Below are 25,047 nucleotides of genomic sequence, written 5' to 3' on the forward strand. Positions count from 1 at the left end.
TTTTCATTTCCTAATCCTAATGAAAATTTTATGTTTTATATCAAGGTAGAGGAAATCAGGAGTGATGCCATATATGACCTTTCCTTTTCCATGTTTTGGGAAAATTAGCAGCTGATAATTTTAAATGTTTTAATACAAGTATTTTCTACAACTTATTTTAATCAGATAAGAGTGATAACATGCAATTAAATATATCATGAAGAACCAAGAGGAGTGCCTAATTTTGTCATTTTCATCCACTTTGTACAACCTCAAAAGCTAAACATTTTATTCTTTATATGATTTCCTCATGCCTACATATTTCACTTCTTTTCCCCATATATTTTCATGTTAGAATGTAGTTTCACACTTCTAAGTGAAGGAGTTAAGTGACTCACTTACTGTGTTAGGAGCTTATATTAGGGGAAAACAAAGTTCTCTTCTACATTTCTTCTCACAATGAGTTCAACTCTCATTGCTAAATTCCAGTGAACATGACTTTTTAATAAATCACTATTTATATTTTAATAATTTTCTAAGTTAAAGATTCAAATCCTTCATTAAATTCAACTTTACTTCAGAAAAGTAAAAATTTTAAATGTTAACCTTTTTTTTCCCTGTACACACAGGACTTTCCAGTATATCATACAGTGATTGGTCTTGTGCAAAATATTGTGTCCACTCTTTGTACTATTTCTTCTAAACTATAGCTGTCTTGCTCTATGTGGATATATGTGTAATTTTATTAATCAGAAACATATTATTTAAATATAATGACTGGCTAATATTAGGAATAAGTGTTCTGTGACAAAGAATGGAGAACTGTTTAGATACTTGGGTTACTTCTTAATTATAAAATATGTATGTGTTAAGTATTATACTAACACACAGGTTAATATAAAGACATTGTAAATGTTCCTTTTAAAAATAAATGTTAGAATAGTTTTTCAAAAGATAATTTCGGATGTTAGGTATCTAAAGATCCACTCAGAAAAACTACATATAAGAATCAATTTTGATAAATAGTTACTTGTGTTATTTTCTGAAATAACCTTTGTGTCAATAGTATTTTAGGTCCCTAAGTATATTACAGTCAAAATAATATTTTAAAATAATTAAAAATTGTGCAAAGTTCAAAATCACAGTATTTTTGGAATAGCAATTTGAACAAAATAATTTCTTGAAAGAGAAAATGATTTTATATTTATGTTAAATTTTATGTTCAGTATTTTAAATGTTTGTAAGTTAGATTTTATTCTGGCATAGTAGAATTATTAGCTCAAAAAATGAAAAATAAAAAAAAGAGCAGCAACATTATATAGATGCATTTGTATTAAAGAAGTTGATCATTTGTTATAATGAGGCATTAATACAGAATTTGATGACTCTTTTAGAAAATAGAGCTTTACATTTAATATATAAACTTAATATATGAAATTTACAGTTAATAGACACTATAATTTAATTCTGAGAAATTTATGCATTGTACTAAGATTGAATAAATGTGTAATTATCTGAATGTAACTATTTTATGCATAAGGATATTACAACACATAGTAAATTTTCTTTACTATATAGAAATCGATAGAAAAAATCAGTTAATTATTTTAATCTTTATACTTTATGAAAACAATGTTCCATCTTTTTAATAACTTAAATTGCACAGACTTTTGAATTCCATAAATTTACGGTAAATTGCTTAGTGTGTATGAACCAACTATTTCCTAAGAACTGATAAATATTTCTTTGCTAGATTAAAATAATTTTCTGAAAGAACAAAAAGCACTTAAAAAATCATACATAAGCATTTCATAACACTGAGTTTATTACTCTCCACCACAAATAGATAATTTGAGTAATTACAGAAGAAATGATAATAAAATATAATGGGAAGGAATCTGGACAGAAAGAGAATCTACATTATATTAAAGCATTGCCAGTAATTTACCATGTGAACTGGACTTTTTGTGTTTACTTAATAGTATTCTTCTGTGTATTTTTTTCTTCTGATTATTAAAAATGTTAAAGCATTTTTGCCTTCAATATATGTTTCTTTACAGAAATATAATTTCCATGTTCTGTAGTTCCTATTCCAAATGTAAATGCATATGAAAATGCAGAGCACATACTTGTTAGTATTTTATTTTAAATTTTAAATTCATATTTAATTTTATAGAGTTTTCTAAATATAATTATTTTATATAGATAGTTAAATGAATGTGTATGTTTTGAGAGGGAAGAGGTCTAGTTTGTGGCAGTTTAGATCATAAAGGCAAGTACATTATATAGAAAAAGACTGGTATTTTGTACAAAATGTAATACAAATGTACTGTGTAGTTCTAACACAAAAGGGCACAGTGTCATTAAAATACGATTGTAAATGTTTTTATCTGGTGTAAGGTAGATGCTTTCACATAATTAACAGAATAAGCTATAAAATAAAAATAAGAAACTATTGAAAAATTTTGTAGGATACAGTACTGATTTTGAGTTCTGAGAAAACCTTGTCAAAATGTGCATAAACAGCTATTAAAGGCATAGCTGTCAATCACACAATAAAAGGTAAATGAGACAGGTTAAGTCAAAGAGCAAGTATGCTGCATTCTCCACAAAGGTGCAGTATTGGGTACAGAATACTCTGGTCTTCTGATCCCCCACAAATACCGTGGGACCCTGCCCCATTTGTATCTTCCCTGGGATCCCTTCCCCACCAGCACTCCTAACTCAGGCAACTTCTCCAGTAGTTCATGGTAGGAGAAATTTTCAATCAGCCTACCAGGAAAACAGAGTGAAAAGTTTTCTGTCATCTACTTAGATTTTCATCTTTTTTCATTATTATAACACGGTCATTATAATCTACAAATGATCACTATAATCTCATGGTACAGGCTTACAACGTATACCTTACAACACAGATATATTTAAATGAAACTTTGCTTCAGTATCTATGAAAGAACTTGGTGGTTTCCAGGGGCTGGGGAGTGAGGGAAAAGGGGAGATGTTGGTCACCAAGCACAAACATACAGTTATAAGATCAATAAGTGCTAGGAATCTAATGTAGAGCATAGTGATTACAGGTAGTAATCTGTATTCTATACTTGAAAGTTGCTAAGAGGGTAAATTTTAAAGTTATTACTGCAAAACAGTTAAGGTAATTATGTGACATGATGCAGGTGTTAGCTACCTCTACCATGGTAGTCATTTTGCAGTACACAAGTGTATCAAATCAACAGGTTGTAAAACCTTAAACTTACATGATGTTATATGTCAATTATATCTCAGTAAAGCTGGAAAAAAACTCACCAAAAGATAACCATAAAATAAATAAACATGCATATGTATAAATAACAATAATAATCAGAAACCTATATCTGAGGCCCCAATTCTTCCAAGCAAAATAAACAAACAAAATTCGTTAAAATTTACCATGGCTAGTCTCTCAGTTTCTTCTGTTTGTAGGTGTAGTCATTTGCAGACAATACCCATGTCCTTCATTTTTATTCGGGTTGCATTTAGACACTGGAGACATTTTCAAACCTTTCTGGTTTGCCCCTTGTTCAGGTTTTTACCAGTTCCTGTACTGATGTTGCTTGTCCCACCTGGCCTTTGGTTGTGTGGCAGAAACTGAAACTAATGTCCCCAGCCCTGCCATGGACTTGAATCATGAGGACCTCTTACTTTGTGCCCTGCTCATTTCAAAACCAAACACCTTCCTGCACACCTGCCTCACAAACCCTTCTCTACCTGCCTCTGTAGGCCCCAGGGATGTCTAAGGCCTTTTGACACCACTTGCCAGCCTGGGATTAGAGAAACATGTGGTGCCCCAGCCGAACACGACCCATGCCCGTTCAAACTCTGGCTCTACTGGTTTGACTTGCACCCACCTGCCACCAGCAAGGCTCAGGTGTGTGGATAATTGGGTTATTCCTCAGGGATACAGGCAGCATCCTAACATCAGTCTCGTCATCTGCATATTCTGTGGTTTAATGAGTTCATTTCTCTCATGGTAATAAAATTCTTCTTACATCACATCCTCTTCCCTCCTCTACTCTCTAGATTGTTTTTTCAATTTTATTATCGAGTTCATCATTCTTAGGTTGAATTTTCAATCCACTCTCTTTTGGATGGAAAACAAAACCTCTGCAAACCAAAGATGTTATTAAATTATGATAATGATTAAATCGTCTAATTTTCCATGTAAATTAGACTACTTTTTTTCTAGATTGCACTTTTCCGCTACCTCTCTGACCAAATAAACTTCAGATTCAAACCTATGTTACTAGTGAAAGGAGTAACAAGAAATACTTGGAATGAAAAATACATCAAACGTCATTTTAATAAAATTTTGGTTCTTATTTTTTCTATTCTACTAGTTATAAATTATCAGAGAGGTAACAATATATTGCTTGCTGGATCAAAATGATATAAAAAGCCCTTAAAATACAGAATGAAAATGTCATTCCTCAGCCTAGCATTGTAAACCTTCTACAGTTTGCTCTGGCCCATCCAGATTCAACTTCAGATATGTTTCCTTCATTCTACCCCGTGCCCAGCTCACCATGTGTGGGTTCTGCCTCCCTTGAATATTAGATTGTATTTTTGGGGTTCTTGGTCTTGAGCTAAGCATGTCACTTCATTTACAATCCCATTTCTGCAAATATGTTAGATATTTTGTATGTCCTTTTTAAAAATCAGCCTTATCAAGGTATAATTGACATATAAAATTGTAATTTGTTTCCTTTCTGAAACTGTGTCAATTCTGCCACCTCCAAAGTCTCCAAATTCCCCTTGTTTGATTTAATCTCATTTATAATGTAATTTGTACATCTGCTATAATATTACAAAATTCCTCATGTCAGATTTGTTTTTTATGTATCTCTATCTCCCCTATTTAATTTTGAGCTCCAGAAAAAGTAGAAAATAAAACTTTTCTTTTTAAACTTTATATGCCTATATTATAGTTTATAATAATTACAATATTTTTAAACATCTTTATTGTACTATAATTGCTTTACAATGGTATGTTAGTTTCTGCTTTATAACAAAGTGAATCAGTTATACATATACATATGTTCCCATATCTCTTCCCTCTTGCATCTCCCTCCCTCCCACAATCCCTATCCCACCCCACTAGGTGGTTACAAACCACCGAGCTGATCTCCCTGTGCTTTGCAGCTGCTTCCCACTAGCTATCTATTTTACGTTTGGTAGTGTATATATGTCCATGCCACTCTCTCACTTTGTCACAGCTTACCCTTCCCCCTCTCCATATCCTCAAGTCTATTCTCTAGTAGGTCTGTGTATTTATTCCCGTCTTACCCCTAGGTTCTTCATGACCTTTTTTTTTTTTTTCTTAGATTCCATATATATGTGTTAGCATATGGTATTTGTCTTTCTCTTTCTGACTTACTTCACTCTGTATGACAGACTCTAGGTCCATCCACCTCACTGCAAATAACTCAATTTCCTTTCCTTTTATGGCTGAGTAATATTCCATTGTATATTTGTGCAACATCTTCTTTATTCATTCATCTGTTGATGGACACTTAGGTTGCTTCCATGTCCTGGCTATTGTAAATAGAGCTGCAATGAACATTTTGGTACATGACTCTTTTTGAATTATGGTTTTCTCAGGGTATATGCCCAGTAGTGGGATTCCTGGGTCGTATGGTAATTCTATTTTTAGCTTCTTAAGGAACCTCCGTACTGTCCTCCATAGTGGCTGTATCAATTTACATTCCCACCAACAGTGCAAGAGAGTTCTCTTTTCTCCACACCCTCCCCAGCATTTACTGTTTGTAGATTTTTTATGATGGCCATTCTGACTGGTGTGAGATGATATCTCAGTGTAGTTTTTGTTTGCATTTCTCAAATGATTAATGATGTTGAGCATTCTTTCATATGTTTGTTGGCAATCTGTATATCTTCTTTGGAGAAATGTCTGTTTAGGTCTTCTGCCCATTTTTGGATTGGGTTATTTGTTTTTTTGTTATTGAGCACCATGAGCTGCTTGTAAATTTTGGAGATTAATCCTTTGTCAGTTGCTTCATTTGCAAATATTTTCTCCCATTCTAAGGGTTGTCTTTTGGTCTTGCTTATGGTTTCCTTTGCTGTGCAAAAGCTTTGAAGTTTCATTAGGTCCCATTTGTTTACTTTTGTTTTTATTTCCATTTCTCTAGGAGGTGGGTCAAAAAGGATCTTGCTGTGATTTATGTCATAGAGTGTTCTGCCTATGTTTCCCTCTAAGAGTTTGATAGTGTCTGGCCTTACATTTAGGTCTTTAATCCATTTTGAGTTTATTTTTGTGTATGATGTTAGGGAGTGTTCTAATCTCATACTTCTACATGTACCTGTCCAGTTTTCCCAGCACCACTTATTGAAGAGGCTTTCTGTTCTCCACTGTATATTCCTGCCTCCTTTATCAAAGGTAAGGTGACCATATGTGCATGGGTTTATCTCTGGACTTTCTATCCTTTTCCATTGCTCTATTCTGTTTTTGTGCCAGACCATACTGTCTTGATTATTGTAGTTTTGTAGTATAGTCTGAAGTCAGGGAGCCTGATTCCTCCAGCTCCATTTCTCATTCTCAAGATTGCTTTGGCTATTCGGGGTCCTTTGTGTTTCCATACAAATTGTGAAATTTTTTGTTCTAGTTCTGTGAAAAATGCCAATGGCAGTTTGATAGGGATTGCATTGAATCTGTAGATTGCTTTGGGTAGTAAAGTCATTTTCACAATGTTGATTCTTCCATTCCAAGAACATGGTATATCTCTCCAGCTATTTGTATCATCTTTAATTTCTTTCATCATTGTCTTATAATGTTCTGCATACAGGTCTTTTGTCTCCTTAGGTAGGTTTATTCCTAGATATTTGATTCTTTTTGTTGCAATGGTAAATGGGAGTGTTTTCTTAATTTCACTTTCAGATTTTTCATCATTAGTGTATAGGAATGCCAGGGATTTCTGTGAATAATTTTGTATCCTGCTACTTTACCAAATGCATTCATTAGCTCTACTAGTTTTCTGGTAGCATCTTTAGGATTCTCTATGTATAGTATCATGTCATCTGAAAACAGTGACAGCTTTACTTCTTCTTTTCCGAACTAGATTCCTTTTATTTTTCTTCTCTGATTGCTGTGGCTAAAACTTCCAAAACTATGTTGAATAAGAGTGGTGAGAGTGGGCAACCTTGTCTTGTTCCTGATCTTAGTGGAAATGCTTTCAGTTTTTCACCATTGAGGATGATGCTGGCTGTGGGTTTGTCATATATGGCCTTTATTATGTTGAAGAAAGTTCCCTCTATGCCTACTTTCTGCAGGGTTTTTTTCATAAATCAGTGTTGAATTTTGTCGAAAGCTTTATCTGCATCTATTTAGATGATCATACGGTTTTTCTCTTTCAATTTGTTAAAATGGTGTATTACGTTGATTGATTTGCATATATTGAAGAATCCTTGCATTCCTGGAATAAACCCCACTTGATCATGGTGTATGATCCTTTTACTGTGCTGTTGGATTCTGTTTGCTAATATTTTGTTGAGGATTTTTGCATCTATGTTCATCAGTGATATTGGCCTGTAGTTTTCTTTCTTTGTGACATCCTTGTCTGGTTTTGGTATCAAGGTGATGGTGGCCTTGTAGAATGAGTTTGGGAGTGTTCCTCCCTCTGCTATATTTTTGAAGAGTTTCAGAAGGATAGGTGTTAGCTCTTCTCTAAATGTTTGATAGAATTTGCCTGTGAAGCCATCTGGTCCTGGGCTTTTGTTTGTTGGAAGATTTTTAATCACAGTTTCAATTTCAGTGCTTGTGACTTGTCTGTTCATATTTTCTATTTCTTCATAGTTCAGTCTCGGCAGGTTGTGCATTTCTAAGAATTTATAATATCATTTTTGTGTGCCTATTAGATTTTTGCCCTAATGACTGACACATATTGTCTCATTTAATCTTTAAAATATCCTTGTAAAATTGATAATATAATTATACCGTTTTACAGATGATGAAAGAGAGACAGGTAAAATAAACAAGTTGCTGAACATTAAAATTATATACGGTGGAGCTAGGATCTCTACCCAGGCAATCTTATTCTAAGATATGTACTGCTAAATGGTTTACTAAAATACTTGCTAATCAAATGCTTCTGTCACCTAATGTCATAGGTCATTTTTGCATTAGTGAACTAGTGTATGTGTATATGGAAGCCTTTGTACAAGACATATTTAGCAAATCTAATAGTTCAGGCACTGTGCTAGGAAGTCAGTACATAAAATAATGAAGTATTTTTAATTTTGTAAACATTAAGAATCTAGCTGAGGGCATTAGACAGTGAAACAAGTAATTACAGTAGTGTGTGATTATAGGGAAACTATAGTTTTTTTTTCAGAATTATCTAAGAGAGAGAATTTCTTGGAGATAATTGACATTTATGCTAAGACTGAACATTAAGCAGACACATAGAGGAATTAATGTGGGATGGGTTAAAAAAAAAGAGTTTGAAGCAAAGAGAATATCTGGGTGAGATAAATCACAGCAATAAAGACTATGAAATGCTCTGAAAATTGAATAAAATTAACTGGACTGGAGCAAAGATAGTTGATTGAGTAAGCTGATCATGAGGCAGGAGGAGAAAGGAAGAGACTTGAATGTAGAAAAGTGAAGAATGAGATAAATGTTAAGATGTAACAATGAGGGACATAATTATATATTTTTTTAATTGTGGTAAAATACTCAACATAAAATCTGGTTGGGGAAGCCAACTGTGAGAAAGGAATGACAAATGATCTTGGGCGGGAGAGGTGAGTAGGTGTTTGAAAGGAAAATGAATGATGGCAGTTTATTCTAGAAGATTAAGTGTTCACAAAGCTAAGTAATTATGAATGGATATTAGAATTTGGAAGAATGGTGAGAAACTCTTTGTAGAGTATTGTGGGAGGAGTGAAAGAAATTGATATTGAAATTGAAGTCAGAGTCAAATTTTTGACAAGAATCTTTAAAATTTGTGTAAAGTTCAGAAATTTGATTGTTTTTGTCTCTAAAATCAATGTAGAGGCACGTTTTTAGACTTTAATATTCTGTAACTGAACAATTTTAATTATATATAATATAAATGTAAAATATATTATGAATATTATATATATATATATGCATATATACACACACTGTTTGCAAGATCACTTTTCTATTTTTATTTCTCAGAATCTGGTCAAATATACCAGGTTTTACATAAGCTCACTATGTCTTAATCTTTCTATTTCTCTGTGTATGTGTATGTGTGTGTGCATCTTTATTTCTGTCTTTCTATTACTTTTTCTCTTTTAACCAAGGTTACTGGCAGAAGTGAGAAATTGATATATAGCATCATCAATAACACCCTCATTGACTGAAGGTTCAGGTTTTCATTGTGGGTAAGGAAAACTGCAGTATAAAGTACTATGCATGTGATATTTATCACAGAGTCTAGGTCTCATTAGTCACACATTTTTCACTAGGAACTATCCTTCAAAAAATGCAGGCTATGTATTTTCAGTGGCTCCTCACCTTAAAAGACAAAACAAAAACAAAAATAAATAAAACAAGCAAAAACAAAACCTAAACTGCAAAAGGCACAGGATTTTCTCGACAAAGGAAATACAATATCATGTGTAGAATCTAGGTTCCGATTCAGTAACTAGCATCTCTCGTTACCTCTTCTCACCATGAACATTATTTTGCTGTTCATTATGACATAATATCAAGGTGTAGGTTATAACTTGATGCTAGTTTTAAATGTATCTTTTTGAGTATGTATCAAGTAAAAGAAAATGAGCAATCTTTTTCTCATATTTTCACACACACACACACACACACACACACACGCACACTCCCCAGACAGAAGAAGCCTATATTGCTTGCTATCTCTGTTCTTATGTTTGGATGCAAAAGAATGAGTCCTGAAAATAATTTACATAAAGTTATTGATACCATTTTATCAGCCATAATATAACAACTGTGTTTCCCTTCAACTTTACATTAACTAAAACAAATACATCATTTGGAAAATATTCCTAGTAAGTTTATATTGCATAACTGTCCATGAGAGGGGATTTCTCATTAGCAGGCCCACATTTACTCTCAGGTACTTTCATTTTCATATATAGCTTGATTGTAAATAGCTCCACTGATATTTTCATGATTTCTCTTCTATTGTTATTCTTTACTACCTGAGTTGCTGGCCCTCTGTGTTCTTCCTTCCATCCTTTTCACAAAGTAGCTTCCTCAGGTGTTTCACCAGGCCTATTCCTTATAGCCCACAATTCCCCTTCAGTTTTTGCCACAGACAACTTGATTGCTAATTCCATTATTATAACACTCTTAAATATGAAGTATACTCATTTCCAATTCAATTTTATTTAACAAATTATACTCGTTTTATTCTTATGCATTCCCATAAAGTTTTCCAATTTGCAATTATATTGCCAAATAATATAATGCATATCGAATGAGTATCTTAATACCTATGTATTTTTCCTTTCTGGAAAGTTTTCTAAAGCTAATATTTGGCTGTTGTTGTTTTGTTGTTATTCTATAACAACAATTTGTTGTTATGATTAAATGACTAAGCCACTGTAGGTCACACTGAAACACAGAGAAGTAGAGAACTATCTCAATCATGTAGTGAGTGACTAGTAATTTGTTATGGGTAACTATAACATCTCAAAGTGCATGACTTTCTCATTCACTGCCCTCACTAATTTAATTTTTAATTTTAAAAATTAAATTTCTATTTAAAATTTTATTACCTCAGTAGAAAAATTTGTTTTCTCCTCATCTGTTTATGATGTGATATTTTACTAGAGAAAATATTGTAAGTAAAATCAAAAATTGTAAATGTATATTATTTACCAGCCATGGCATTTTGAAAAATGCATTTACCCTCTCCAAGTTTCTGGAACTTCATGACTGAATAACATATGATACTTATAAAATCACCAGATCTGTGCAATAATACCTGAAAGTAGAGTATTTCAGTTTGCATAAGCAAATTTGAAAATTATTTTGGATTCATTAGCAAAACTCAATATTAAACAACCAAAGCGTGCTACATTCTAAGAGCTCCATTGCTAGTGTTTATGCTAGAAAACTCTACTGTTTACATTCAGATTCTTAAGATACTTTTTAAACATAATTGATTTATATTTTGCTCAATCAATATGTAGCTTGAGTTCTAAAACGGAATTTTTAATCGGTAGGCCAGTGATGCAGTGTGAATAATTTACAATTTCCTGGGAAGCCAATTAAAATTACAGATGCTAGACCATATCGTCAAAGATTATGATGATTTAGTAGGGCTGGAGTGGGACTTAGATTTCTGTATTTGTAACAAGCTCCCCCAGACAATTGTGACACACAGTTTGAGAACCAGAACTCTGTGTGGACCATCTCATCTTCCTGAGCCTCTATTCCTAGTCCTCATGTAAAAGAGGTAGTATGATTCACTGACAGTCAGTGATTTTTTAAAAAATTCCTTAGTGATCTACAAAATTGATATAATACTAAATAAGCAACCTGTAAAACATTTACAAATAAAAACCATTATTACTTTGTATTATTTTATATTTATAACATTTTTGTTTAAACTTTAATGTAGAACTTTCAAACTAAAAAGGAAAAACTTTGAAAATATTTTGGTTAACTCAAAGATTTATTTTGATTGGTTGTCCATTCAAATAGGAGCTATTTTTGGAAGCTCTATATGTTCTTGGGATCAGAAAATATTTTAAAGTTGTTTTATTAATAATTAATGTCTTATTAATGAAGATTATTAACATGAACAGATGGAATTTTTATGTCCTGATGTAACAAGCCTCACATTTACAAGAGCAATAGCAATGCAGCCCCTCCAGAATTTGAAGTCCTCCCCAGCTGTATGAGGACCATTTTTTCAGCAGTATCAAAGTAAGGGTGAATAAAAACTTTCTGAGAATTGAAAATATTTAAAAAACAATCAGTAAAATGTAATGTGGGGAAAACTGTGTGCAACACAAAAGAATAAACATGGTATGAGGCTAAGAATAATTTCATTTTCATACAAACATTGACTTTTCACATTTATGAAGTTATAAATTATTCCATTTAAAGTTTATATTAAGATTTAAATAGAGAATAAAATCAAATTCATTAGAGACAAAGTACGAAGATCCCATTATCTGTGCATCATGTTCTGCACATATCTCATTCTGGAATATTCTAGATTAAGTGCAAAGATACTGACATTGACACTCTGCTATAAACATGGAATTTGAATAAAATGTTTCCTGACATCGAGACAGCTTTCAGGTACTAGATTTGGTATAAGAACAGAAGTATAGTAGAAGACTAAATTTGTTTTTATAGTATGCAAAATATGCAAACAGACATAATTCTACCCACCATAATGTGAAATAATGATCACATACAAATATGTGCCACAGGTAGCAGTTTATTCTCAATCAGGCAGTTTTACAAGTAGTTGTAGAAAGTCATAAAATGAATAGGGATATAGGAAAGTAAATCAGATAAAGAATGACCTCCAAGTGTCCTAGAATTTATGGTAAGTTTCAATTCTTAGTCCCTTTCTAAAGGGTTAGAAAAATGGTACATGACCATAATGCAGTTCTGATTTGAAGGCAATTTTTTGTGATATTTGATATGTTTAGTTTTAATTATATCATCTTTGTGTTTTTTCATTCTTTTCTTTTCCCTTTTTTCTGCTTTATTTTGGGTTGAATATTTATTTTTTAATTTTTTCCTTTCTATTTCCCTTATGGTTTACTTGCTATGTCACTTTATATTGTTAATGGTTGCTTTAGGGTTTATGGTATACATTTTTAAGTTTTCAAAGTCTGACTTCAAGTGATATTATGCCATTTCACATCCAGTATAAGACCAATAGGGCAGTATACTGCCATTTTTTTATCTTGGATTTTGTACTATTGTCATACATTTAACATGTATATATATTATAAACTCTACATAATATTGTTATTATTTTGTCTAAAAAGTTAGTGATCGAAGGTGGTGGATTAGGACTATTGTGAGCTCACCTCCTCTCAGGGACACACCAAAACTACAACTACATATAGAACAACTATTTCTGAGAATGACTTCAAGACTAGCAGAACAGATTTTTTACAACTAAAGATATAAAGAAAACGTGGCATTGAGATGGGTAGGACAGGAACGAAGGTGATCTAGTCAGAACCCGCAAGCAGAGGGACTATCACAACCACGGAGGCCCCCTCTGAGAAGTGAGAGATCTGAGCCCCATGTCAGGCTCCCCAACCTGGGAGAACTACACCAGAAAGACAAGCACCCCACCCAGTGTGTGACTGTGAAAACCAATGGAGCTCAAGTTCAGGAAAGCCAAACAGCTGAGAGAAACTGAGACTCCACTCTTAAAAGGCTCACACACAACTCACTCACCCCAAGTCCCAGGGTAAAGGCACCAGTTTGAAAAGCTCCTGGGTCATAGAAGAAGGAGATTCATTGACTAATTTTAGGGCACGTGCAAGATCTAGTGGAACTTCCTCTGGGGACAGAAGCTTTGATGGGTGCCATTTCTTTTTTACTCTCCTTCCACCTAGTTGGCCCTGTGCTGGCAGGTGCCATTTGCATCACTCTCCATCAACCTGGTTAACACCATGCACTCTGATCTGGCATCCTCCTGAAGACCAGCCCCACCCAACCTTCCTATCCTGCCAACCTCTCCAAAGCAGCTCCAGCGTACCACAGCAGCCATGGCCCAACCACGGCTGGAGGGCATATGCATCCCACCCAGGGATAACCCTGGAGCATCTGGCTCTGGTGACCTAGGGGGATTGTGTCATTAGTTCCCACAGGACACCTTCATTTTTTAAAAAAATCTTTTTTCTCTTTTAATTTTTTTATGCACCAGGTTCTTATTAGCCATCAACTGTATACACATCAGTGTATACATGTCAATCCCAATCACCCAATTCATCACACCATCATCCCCACCCCCCCGTGGCTTTCCCTCCTTGGTGTCCATACGTTTGTTCTCTACATCTCTGTCTCAATTTCTGCCCTGCAAACCGGTTCATCTGTACCATTTCTCCAGGTTCCACATACATGCATTAATATACGATAATTGTTTTTCTCTTTCTGACTTACTTCACTCTATATGACAGTCTCCAGATCCATCCACATCTCAACAAATGACCCAATTTCTTTCCTTTTTAAGGCTAATATTCCATTGTATATATGTACCACATCTTCTTTATCCAATCGTCTGTAGATGGGCATTTAGGTTGCTTCCATTACCTAGCTATTGTAAATAGTGCTGCAATGAACATTGGGATGCATGTGTCTTTTTGAATTATGGTTTGCTCTAGGTATATGCCCAGTAGTGGGATTGCTGGATCATATGGTAATTCTATTTTTAGTTTTCTAAGGAACCTCCATACTGTTCTCCAGAGTGGCTGTACCAGTTTACATTCCCACCAACAGTGCAAGAGGGTTCTCTTTTCTCCACACCCTCTCCAGCATTTGTTGTTTGTAGATTTTCTGGTGATGCCCATTCTAACTGGTGTGAAGTGATACCTCATTGTAGTTTTGACTTGCATTTCTCTAATAATTTGTGATGTTGAGCAGCTTTTCATGTGCTTCTTGGCCATCTGTATATCTTCTTTGGAGAAATGTCTATTTAGGTCTTCTGCCCATTTTTGGATTGGGTTTTTTGTTTCTTTAATATTGAGCTGCATGAGCTGTTTATATATTTTGGAGATTAATCCTTTGTCCATTGATACATTTGCAAATATTTTCTCCCATTCTGAGGGTTGTCTTTTTGTCTTGTTTATGGTTTCCTTTGCTGTGCAGAAGCTTTGAAGTTTCATTAGGTCCCATTTGTTTATTTTTGTTTTTATTTCCATTACTCTAGGAGGTGGATCAAAAAAGATCCTGATGTGATTTATGTCAAAGAGTGTTCTTCCTATGTTTTCCTCTAAGAATTTTATAGTCTCTGGTCTTACATTTAGGTCTTTAATCCATTTTGAGTTTATTTTTGTGTATGGTGTTAGGGAGTGTTCTAATTTCATTCTTTTACATGTAGCTGTCCAGTTGTCCCAGCACCACTTATTGAAGAGGCTGTCTTTTCTTCATTGTGTATCCTTGCCTTCTTTGTCATAGATTAGTTGACCACAGGTGCATGGGTTTATCTCTGGGTTTTCTATCTTGTTCCATTGATCTATGTTTCTGTTTTTGTGCCAGTACCATATTGTCTTGATTACTGTAACTTTTTAGTATAGTCTGAAGTCAGGGAGTCTGATTTCTCCAGCTCTGATTTTTTCCCTCAAGGCTGTTTTGGCTATTCAGGGATTTTTGTGTCTCAATACAAATATTGAGATTTTTTTGTTCTAGTTCTGTAAAAAATGCCATTGGTAATTTGATAGGGATTGCACTGGATCTGTAGATTGCTTTGGGTAATATAGTCATTTTCACAAAATTGATTTTCCCAATCCAAGAACATGGTATATCTCTCCATCTGTTGGTATCATCTTTAATTTCTTTCATCAGTGTCTTATAGTTTTCTGCATACAGGTCTTTTGTCTCTCTAGGTAGGTTTATTCCTAGGTATTTTACTCTTTTTGTTGCAAAGTTAATGGGAGTGTTCCTTAATTTCTCTTTCAGATTTTTCATCATTAGTGTATAGGAATGCAAGAGATTTCTGTGCATTACTTTTGTATACTGAAACTTTACCAACTTCATTAATTAGTTCTAGTAGTTTTCTGGTGACATCTTTAGGATTCTCTATGTATAGGATCATGTCATCTGCAAACAGTGACAGTTTTACTTCTTCTTTTCCAAGAAAATTCTGTTTTTAAGGGCTCGTGTGAAAGGTTGCACCATCTTTGATAAGTCAGGAAACCTCTCAGTTTTAAGGTAAATAACTAATTACAAGTTCCTTTTACCTTTTAACATATCATGTTTACACAGTGCAGGGATTGCATGGAGATATTTGAGTGACCATCCTGCCTACTATAGAATGCTATAATTCATTTTCAGAACCATTTTATGAATTGTTTTTATAACCTAAGTGAAGTCTTTAGTAATGATATTATCTTGTAATTTTATAAACAAAAAGTCTATATAGTGTTTCAAATTCCCCAATGAAGGCTTAAAAATAACATATATACCATACTAATTACAATATGGTGTAATCTATTATAGAGTTAAATTTATATATGTTTATATATATATGATTTTTATGTTTGCTAAGGATTTATATTTATTCTCTAATATTACTTTTCATAGATAATATTTTAGACTGTATGAAGTACATGATCACTCATGAAGAGCAAACCCTCTATCAGATGTTTATGGGTTGCCTTTCCTGGACAAGTTTACCTTTGAATTCTCCTCACTCATTCTCCTGTCTTAGGGAAACACCCCATGAAGCTTTCCAACTTCAAATGTGTATCTCATGAGGAAAAAATATATATATTTAAAAAATTTAATGACAAGCAAGCAACATTCTTAGTTATCTTAACAGCAATGTTAAGAAATCTCAGGACTCCATCTTGCCTCTACCTTCTCCTGCTCCATTAGGATAGTAACTTTAATTTTTCTTTGCCAAGATTAGCTGTTAGAAACACATCTTTCATCACAACCCAATATAGGCAAACACAAACACTCTCACAGGTACCCACATCGTATATAAATGTAACTGAAACCCAAGTTTCAAAATATAATTATTTTCCTACTTTTAACATGTGATGTACAGTCATATTTTTTCCTTCATTCTATTTTATGTCACTAAAAATTCTAGTAGAACTGACTAAACTGATTTCATAACCTACTAACAAATAGGTAACAACCTATAGAAAATAAACAATATTCTTGAAGAGACTCCAGGTTAAGATATATTTCCCTGTACTGCTCTCTTCTGAAACGAGGATTTCTCATAGTTCTCACAGGTATGGAATATGAAAATACACCTTACCTCTCAGAATTGTTGGCCTCTACTCTCTTCTGTTCTGAGCTAATCTTCCAAAGATCATTTCTCTTTCCTAGTGTAGTAACACAAGCAGAGTTCCCTATTCTCTTTTTGCTAATCAATCACACACCAAAGGTTCTCAGTTCCCTAAAGACCTTACTTTCAAAGAAGGGGCTCTTTATTCCAGGTATCAATATATGGTAATGTAATGAGCTGTTTTATCACTGCAGACTATGAATTGCCATATTCTTTACTCTTAGTACAGTGAATTTGCACTGTCAGCAGCCCCAAATATGCTGATAACCTATTTCAAATTAACTTCGTTTCCCTCCAAACCTCTTGCCTGAAATTCTCTTTAGGGGCCCAATATTTATATGAGCCAGACACCTAGCCTCTTTAACTTACTTAGGAAAATGAAGTTACTAAAAGGCAAAGTGGATGACTCAGAATCAAAAGGAAGATTTAACAACCTGGCTTAGAAAATGGGAAAGAACCAAGGGAAGCAGATTCACCCATACTCAAATCAATGCCATGCTAAAGAAGATGGTGACAGATGCCTCACCGCTGGCACCACTGCTGCTAGGTGGAGCCACAGCTGCTGGTCCTCAAGGAACCCTTCACGACAGGCTTCCTTGAATCCCTCCAGAGCCAATGACATCCCACGTACAAAGGAGTTCAGTTGCTGTGTATTAACAGACTGTGTGATGTTTATTTCATCTTAAACAGTTGATATTATCTCTGTACATGGATGTATAATAATTGCGTATTCTTTATTATAATTTTCTCTTCCTCCCTCTCACTTGTTTGAGACTCATTGTTTTCATGCTAGTCACAACTTTTCTTCAAAATGAAAATAAGTACAAATAAACTGAAAGCATGGGAATGGGGCAGAGAAGTGAGCTGGCAGAGCAGGATGCTTCACTTCAGGCACGTTTTCAACAATTCTGCTATAAACTCATCCTCCATACACTTAGGATTCCACATTTTCTGGTGACACCTCAGATTTCATATGTTTATGTGATTTGGCAAGTTAGCATTTAAATATTTCCCTTCTCTCCTAAACGTGATCAAGGATAAAAGGCAAATGCCTCTCTCTGTCTTTTCTTCCATTTTGTCACAGCCAGTGTGCAGACTGTTTCTTGTCATTCCCACCTTTTCTGCAGTTTTTGTTACTTACCCTGGAAAAGTGTGTTGAATAATATTTGCCAGAATATCCTGCCAGCTGGTTTCCAGTTAGGATGCTGTCAAAGAGAGATTTCACACGAGCTTTGGAAGGAAGGAAGGAAGAAGCCGTTTGTTCTCCTCTGGCAGTGGCAGACAGCTGTGCAGGCTGACAGCAGACCGCAGACGTGCGGTCTGCAGTAGCTTCAGGCATTTGCTGGTGAATCACCCGCTGTGGTGCTCCAGTCAACCGGGATCATTTGCAGCATTTTTCTTTGATTGATACATGCACGAAACTGAACATCATTAACAATGTCACCCTCAAATATGATCAATAATATGAATAATAAACTGTTAAACATCCATTATTCAACTTGACAATAGACTAGCTAATTTCTTCTCAAAGGTTTAACATAGTTGACTTAGACAAATTATTAAATAAAATAATTTAATTCTATTGATATATATTCTTAATCTAAACAGTAAACATTATCCCATGTGTAATATAAGATCAAGTATTTTTAAAGAATGTATAGCATTCTGACACATTCTTTAGTATCAACTTAAAATTTTCAATTTGGTAATCTTTCACTGGGTAAAATACAGAATGTTAGAGTTCCAGTGTTAGTTGAAATTCAAATAATGTTAATGTGAACTAAGATCACCAGCAATTTAAAATCAATGCAGAACAATAACCTCCCAAATTTATTATTTGGAAAATATATTTTTCAATATGCTTAGTTAATATTTATGAAAATACATTTGTGATTGCCAGCTTATAAATACTATGACGAAGGAAAATTTATAATTTATCTCAAGTCTATGAACATTTAGTTAAAAGTGCTGAGCGAGCAACCACTGTGATTAATGTTAGGTTTAGATAAGACAATCTCTTTTTAAACAAAAATTAGAACATAGTCATATTTTCAGCTAGAGTGGACTTTAATTCAGAATCTCTGCAAGAGGTGATTTAAAGAAAAATAGCCTCAAACTTTGCATGCTGCTGTCATGTTAAAGAGAGAGAGACTTTATCAAATTTTTCTCTTCTCTTTCTGTATGTTTCTCTAAATTTTATTTTATATTAGAGTGTAGTTGATTTACCATGTTGTGTTAGTTTCAGGTGTACAGAAAACTGATTCATTTATACATATACCCATTCTTTTTCAGATTCCTTTCCCATATAGATTATTACAGAATATTGAGTAGAGTTCCCTGTGCTATACAGTAGGTCTTTGTTGACTATCTATTTATTTTTTTATTTAACATCTTTATTGGAGTATAACTGCTTTAAAATGTTGTGTCAGTTTCTGCTGTATAACAAAGTGAATCAGCTGTATGTATACATATATCCCCATATCCCCTTCCTCTTGCGTCTCCCTCCCACCCTCCCTATCCCATCTCTCTAGGTGGTGACAAAGCACTGAGCTGATCTCCCTGTGTTATGCAACTGCTTCCCACTAGCTATCTGTTTTACATTTGGTAATGTATGTATGTCCATGCTACTCTCTCACTTGGTCCCAGTTTACCCTTCCCCTCCCTGTGTCCTCAAGTCCATCCTCTACGTCTGTGTCTTTATTCCTGTCCTGCCCCTAGGCTCATCAGACCCTTTTTTTTTTAAGATTCCATATATATGTGTTTTGACTATCTATGTTATATACAGCAGTGTGTATTTGTTAATCCCAAACTCCTAATTTATCCCTCCTCCCACCTTTCCCCTTTGGCAACCATAAATTTGTTTTTGAAGTTTGTGGTTCTGTTTCTGTTTTGTAAATAATTTCATTTGTATCATTTTTTTAGATTCCACATATAAGTGATATAATATGGCATTTATCTTTCTCTGATTTACTTAGTATGATAATCCCTAGGTCCATCCATGTTGCTGCAAATGGCATTATTTCATTCATTTTTATGGCTGAGTAATATTCCTTTGTATATATGTATCACATCTTTTTAATCAATTCCTCTGTCGGTCGACATTTAGGCTGCTTCCATGTCTTGGATATTGTAAACAGCACTGCAGTGAACATTGGGTACATGTATCTTTTTGAACCATGGTTTTCACTGGATATATGCCCAGGAGTGGGATTGCTAGATCAAATGGTAGCTCTTTTTTTAGTTTTTTAAGGAACCTCCATACTGTTCTCCGTAATGAATGTACCAATTTACATTCCTACCAACAGTGTAGGAGGGTTCCCTTTTCTCCACACCCTCTCCAGCATTTATTATTTGTAGACTTTTTGATGATGGCCATTCAAACTGGTGTGAGGTGATACCTCACTGTAGTTTTGATTTGCATTTCTCTAATAATTACCGATGTTGAGCATCTTTTCATGTGCTTTTTATCCATCTGTATGTCTCCTTTTGAGAAGTGTCTATTTAGATCTTCTGGCCTAAACATATCCTTTAGATTTAACCTTGTAAATGAATGTGTCTATTTCCATACATGAAACTTAATTCTCATATTATATATACAAAGTTCCTCTTATTTCTTCAGTCATTTTTTTACCCACCTGTGGCCCAATACCATACAACACTGCAGATGCTCTGTCCCAAAGCATGGTTTTGATCAGATTTCATGACTTCATCTAACTGATTGAATAATAAATTCCTTTCTGTTTTTTGGTTGTTTTTTTTTTTAAATTCAAGGCCTTTTACAACTGTGAGACAACATATATTTTCAGCCTTTTCTGCTTTTCTCCTCCTGTGTGCTCTGTCTCCTATTGTCCAGTCAAACAGGACTAATATTTACACCTTCCCCAAACCATGCACTGGGCTTTGTTTGCTTGTTTTGCCTCCATGTTTTTAACTCCTACCTCTTCTGGGATTGCTGATCCACTCATCTGAAGCAAGCAAAATCAGTACTGACATTTTTTCAATACTTCCCTCAAATATTACTTCCTTCTCAAAGTTTCCCCTAAATTATTCTCTTTCTCCTTGAAGTCTGTAGGATGGGTATGTCAATCTTTCCTCTGTCAATTCATTTACTTTAACTTTTTTAGGGTAATTTCATTTCATTTCATATTACAGATGTTCATTAATATTATATTGAGAGATTTTGTGACCTACAAAAATAGCAGATGCCTTGTATAAAATAGTATTTAAGTGTTTGTAAAATTTAATGCACTTCAGAGAATTATCTTTTTAGTTGTGAATCATGGTAATTATTCTTGTTTTAAATCTAGTAATGAAAACAAATAAATGTATCTCTAGGTACATGCACATGGAAATAAAAATAATTGGTGTCCAAAGCACAGACACAATTGTCTCACATTTATAGCACAATTATATCTTGAGGCTCCATAAGCCAGAGAATACCTACAGAACAAAACAGAGATAGATATTAAATTCAAACCATAGTTATAAGCTTTTTCACCCCTGGCTTGCTCCTATTTTGTTTTTTTCTATTTAAATGAATATAACTGAGATGGTTCAAATCACTTACATGTGGAAATTACATCTGTCATGCCTTTCTCTCCTTGCTCCTTGCATGTAGTCAGGTATCACACTTATTTTTGTTACTTCTGTAATGAGTTGTGGAAACTTCATTTTGGAGCTTCTGCTTAAATGCACACTATGCCTTTGGCTGAATACAAAAATAGGACCCCTACATGAAAAAATAGCAAAAAGCCTGCTTTGGGGTGAAAAAATAGAAAATGGCATCCTTTCTTCCAATAAATGCTTTCTGACAGCAGGGCTCATCGCTTGGTGAGTGGAGGATTCCAGCCCTTACTTGCCTTCATTCAGGTACCTTGAGCAGGCTGCAACTTGAACTACTATACATGGCAGTTGTGTTTAACAGGGGCCCACCTTCCCATCCCTGTTGTTATTCTTCAAGCTTACTGCTGTAATAGAGTTGTCACTGCTGTTGGAGTAGCTTTCTCTCAACCTCTGAATTATCACTCTAAAGCACCGCTTGTTTTCTTCCTTTCTTTTTTTTTCTTTTTTTTTTTTTTTTGCGGTACGCGGGCCTCTCACTGTTGTGGCCTCTCCCGTTGCGGAGCACAGGCTCTGGACGCGCAGGCTCAGCGGCCATGGCTCACGGGCCCAGCCGCTCCGCTGCATGTGGGATCTTCCCGGATCGGGGCACGAACCCGTGTCTCCTGCATCGGCAGGCGGACTCTCAACCACTGCACCACCAGCGAAGCCCTGTGTTCTTCATTTCAATACAAGACTTTATGGTTATGGTGCTCAGATATCTTTGACAGGGCCAAATTAGTTTTACCTCATCATTCCTTTTGTTTTATTCTCCGTCTGCTTCCCTTTTTTCTGCATTTTACTGCCTTCCCTTTCTTTATTCCATCCTTTATTTATTTTAGCAAATGTTCTAGTCTCAAAATTATGTTTAGTTTTCAAACATATACATTGAAAATATTTTTTAAAGCCAAGTCCATTCATCACATTTCTACATGTTATTAGCAGCTCTGAGAGTCTGAGGGCCTGGGACTTGTTTGTGTGACTTACAAATTCTCTCCATTGAGAGCTTAGTGAGCCATGTGTGATGGATTTCTCACTGATTTTCAAGTAGAGAGGACTTGTTTTTCTTTCCCCAAATTAAATCCCTGGATCTCTGCTGTCTAATACAGTAGCTAGTAGCAGCATACCATATTTAAATTAATTTAAATAGCATTAAATTGAATTAAATTTAAATTATTCAGTCACACTGCTCTTGTTTCAAGTGCTCAGGACAGTACAGATCCAGAAAATTTCCATCTTTGCAAAGAGTTCTATTGGACAGCTCTGCTGTAGCACATAATTTACAAAGCCTACATATATTTTCAACTACATTTCTTCACACAACGATCATGCAATGCTGTTTTTAGAGCTAACCTTTTTAGTGCTGCATCGTATATGATTCAAGAGCTGCTGATGAAAACAGTCATTAAATAACGATTTATTGTTTTCTGTAGAAGTGAGGTCACTCTTTTTTTACCACCACCCAGGAGAAAGATTATGCAAATTTCAGTGATCTGGTATCAATATAACTTTAGATAAGGGCAAATAACCTCTTTGTAATTTAGCAATTATAAAAGCTATGAGTGAATTGCTGTCTAGAGGGAAAGTGAGGAAGACAGCAGTTGGATACAGATAGCTTTAAAAAGCTTTGTTTGAGGAATTCCCTGGTGCCCAGTGGTTAGGATTCAGTGCTCTCACTGATGGGGCCCTGGGTCTGATCCCTGGTCAGGGAACTAAATTCTGCAAGCCCTGTAGCGCAGCTAAAGAAAAAAACAAAAAACAAAAAACAACTTTCTTTGAATCTGGTCAATGAAAATTGTTATTTCCTTACTTCTATGTAGATGAACTAGATTATCTCAAATTTATATAATAGAATATACTATGTACCAGCACAGCAGATGCAGCCTATGACAAATTATTTTGATTATATGTTAAGTAGGACCTGATCAATTTAGAGCTAACATGTATAACAGGTAATCATTCGCAGAAAAGTTTAACATAAATTACTTCATTGTATTCTCACAAAAATGTATCATAATTTTATCTTTGTTTGCATATGGAAACTGAAGTTCAGATTGTAATATGAAGGCAATCAAACATAGGACTTCTTTGCAAGTCCAAACTGCTTTCTACTATTTTAATAATATTATCCATTTCTTTGACTAGTTTTATTATTTTATTGACTTAAATTATTCTTGGTCATAACAAAAGAACATACAGTATATTGAAATATGTTTTTGTATAGCACAACAATCTTTGCAAAATAAGGAGAAAATTTTTTTCAGTACTTGATTACCAATGAAGACAAGACAGTCAAATAATCTTTTTTTTTTTTTGAGGTAGGCAGGCCTCTCACTGTTGTGTGGCCTCTCCTGTTGCGGAGCACAGGCTCTGGACGTGCAGGCCCAGCGGCCATGGCTCATGAGCCCAGCCGCTCCGCGGCATGTGGGATCTTCCCGAACCGGGGCATGAACCCGTGTCCCCTGCATCAGCAGGTGGACTCTCAACCACTGCGCCACCAGGGAAGCCCTCAAATAATCTTATATCATAGAATTTTTCATAAATTGATGCATAAATAATTCATTCATTAAGCAACTGAAAAATTATTTTCTATGTACTAATCTAGGGTTTGGACATAAAAATGTTATTGGTTTACTACCATTGACCCCCAACAAGGTATCCCTCAGTATAGAAAAAGACATTTACTAGGCAGATACAAACAATGGAGTAGTATGATTCTGCCATGCTATGGACAGAAGAAATTTATGCTGAGTAGGAAATAGTGTGGTGAACATGTAAAAACATTTCCTTGAAGGATCAACAAAGGATCTCACACTTAGACATTGAATTTTAGGGAGATAGTGCAGTAGATACTAGAGCTAAATCAAGAATCTTTGAAATGTTCATAACTGCATTTTTTTAATGAACAGTGAAGGTGCTAATTAAATTATTTAAAATTGGTAGCTTAAAAATAAAACATTTTGATAGAAGGTGATAGGAAATGACACTAGAGAGGCAAATCACCTCATAAAAATTTTCTGCATGGAAGCTAAGGAAAACCTTCAGTTAGCACAAAACCATTGGAGAATTTCTTATAGGAGAGTGATTTTATAATATTGATGTTTTAGATATGTTATTCTAGGACTGTATTTAGAAAGATTTTGGAAAAGTATGTTGGACTAGAATTGTTGGGATTCAATTTAAAGACTTTGGAAGCTACTTCTTTTATCTAAGAATTAGCACAGATGCTGACAAGGAGAAACTATTCTATTTAAAAGATACTTAGAGTGTATCTTTGGAAGTTTTCAGAGTTGTTTAATTCAATTATGGATATTGGTTTATAGGTTATGGACTTGCACAATCATGTCAACATATTTTCTGTCCCAAGTAGCAGAGAACTCTACTCAAAGTGGCTTAAATGATGAGGAAAATTGTCACACAGACTATGTCTCAAGGGATGACAATTGGTTAATTCAGTGACTCAATAAAA

The sequence above is a fragment of the Monodon monoceros genome, unplaced genomic scaffold (genome assembly GCF_005190385.1).
Source record: "Monodon monoceros isolate NGI ecotype Baffin Bay Population unplaced genomic scaffold, NGI_Narwhal_1 Super_Scaffold_20, whole genome shotgun sequence".
Classification (NCBI taxonomy): Eukaryota; Metazoa; Chordata; class Mammalia; order Artiodactyla; family Monodontidae; genus Monodon; species Monodon monoceros.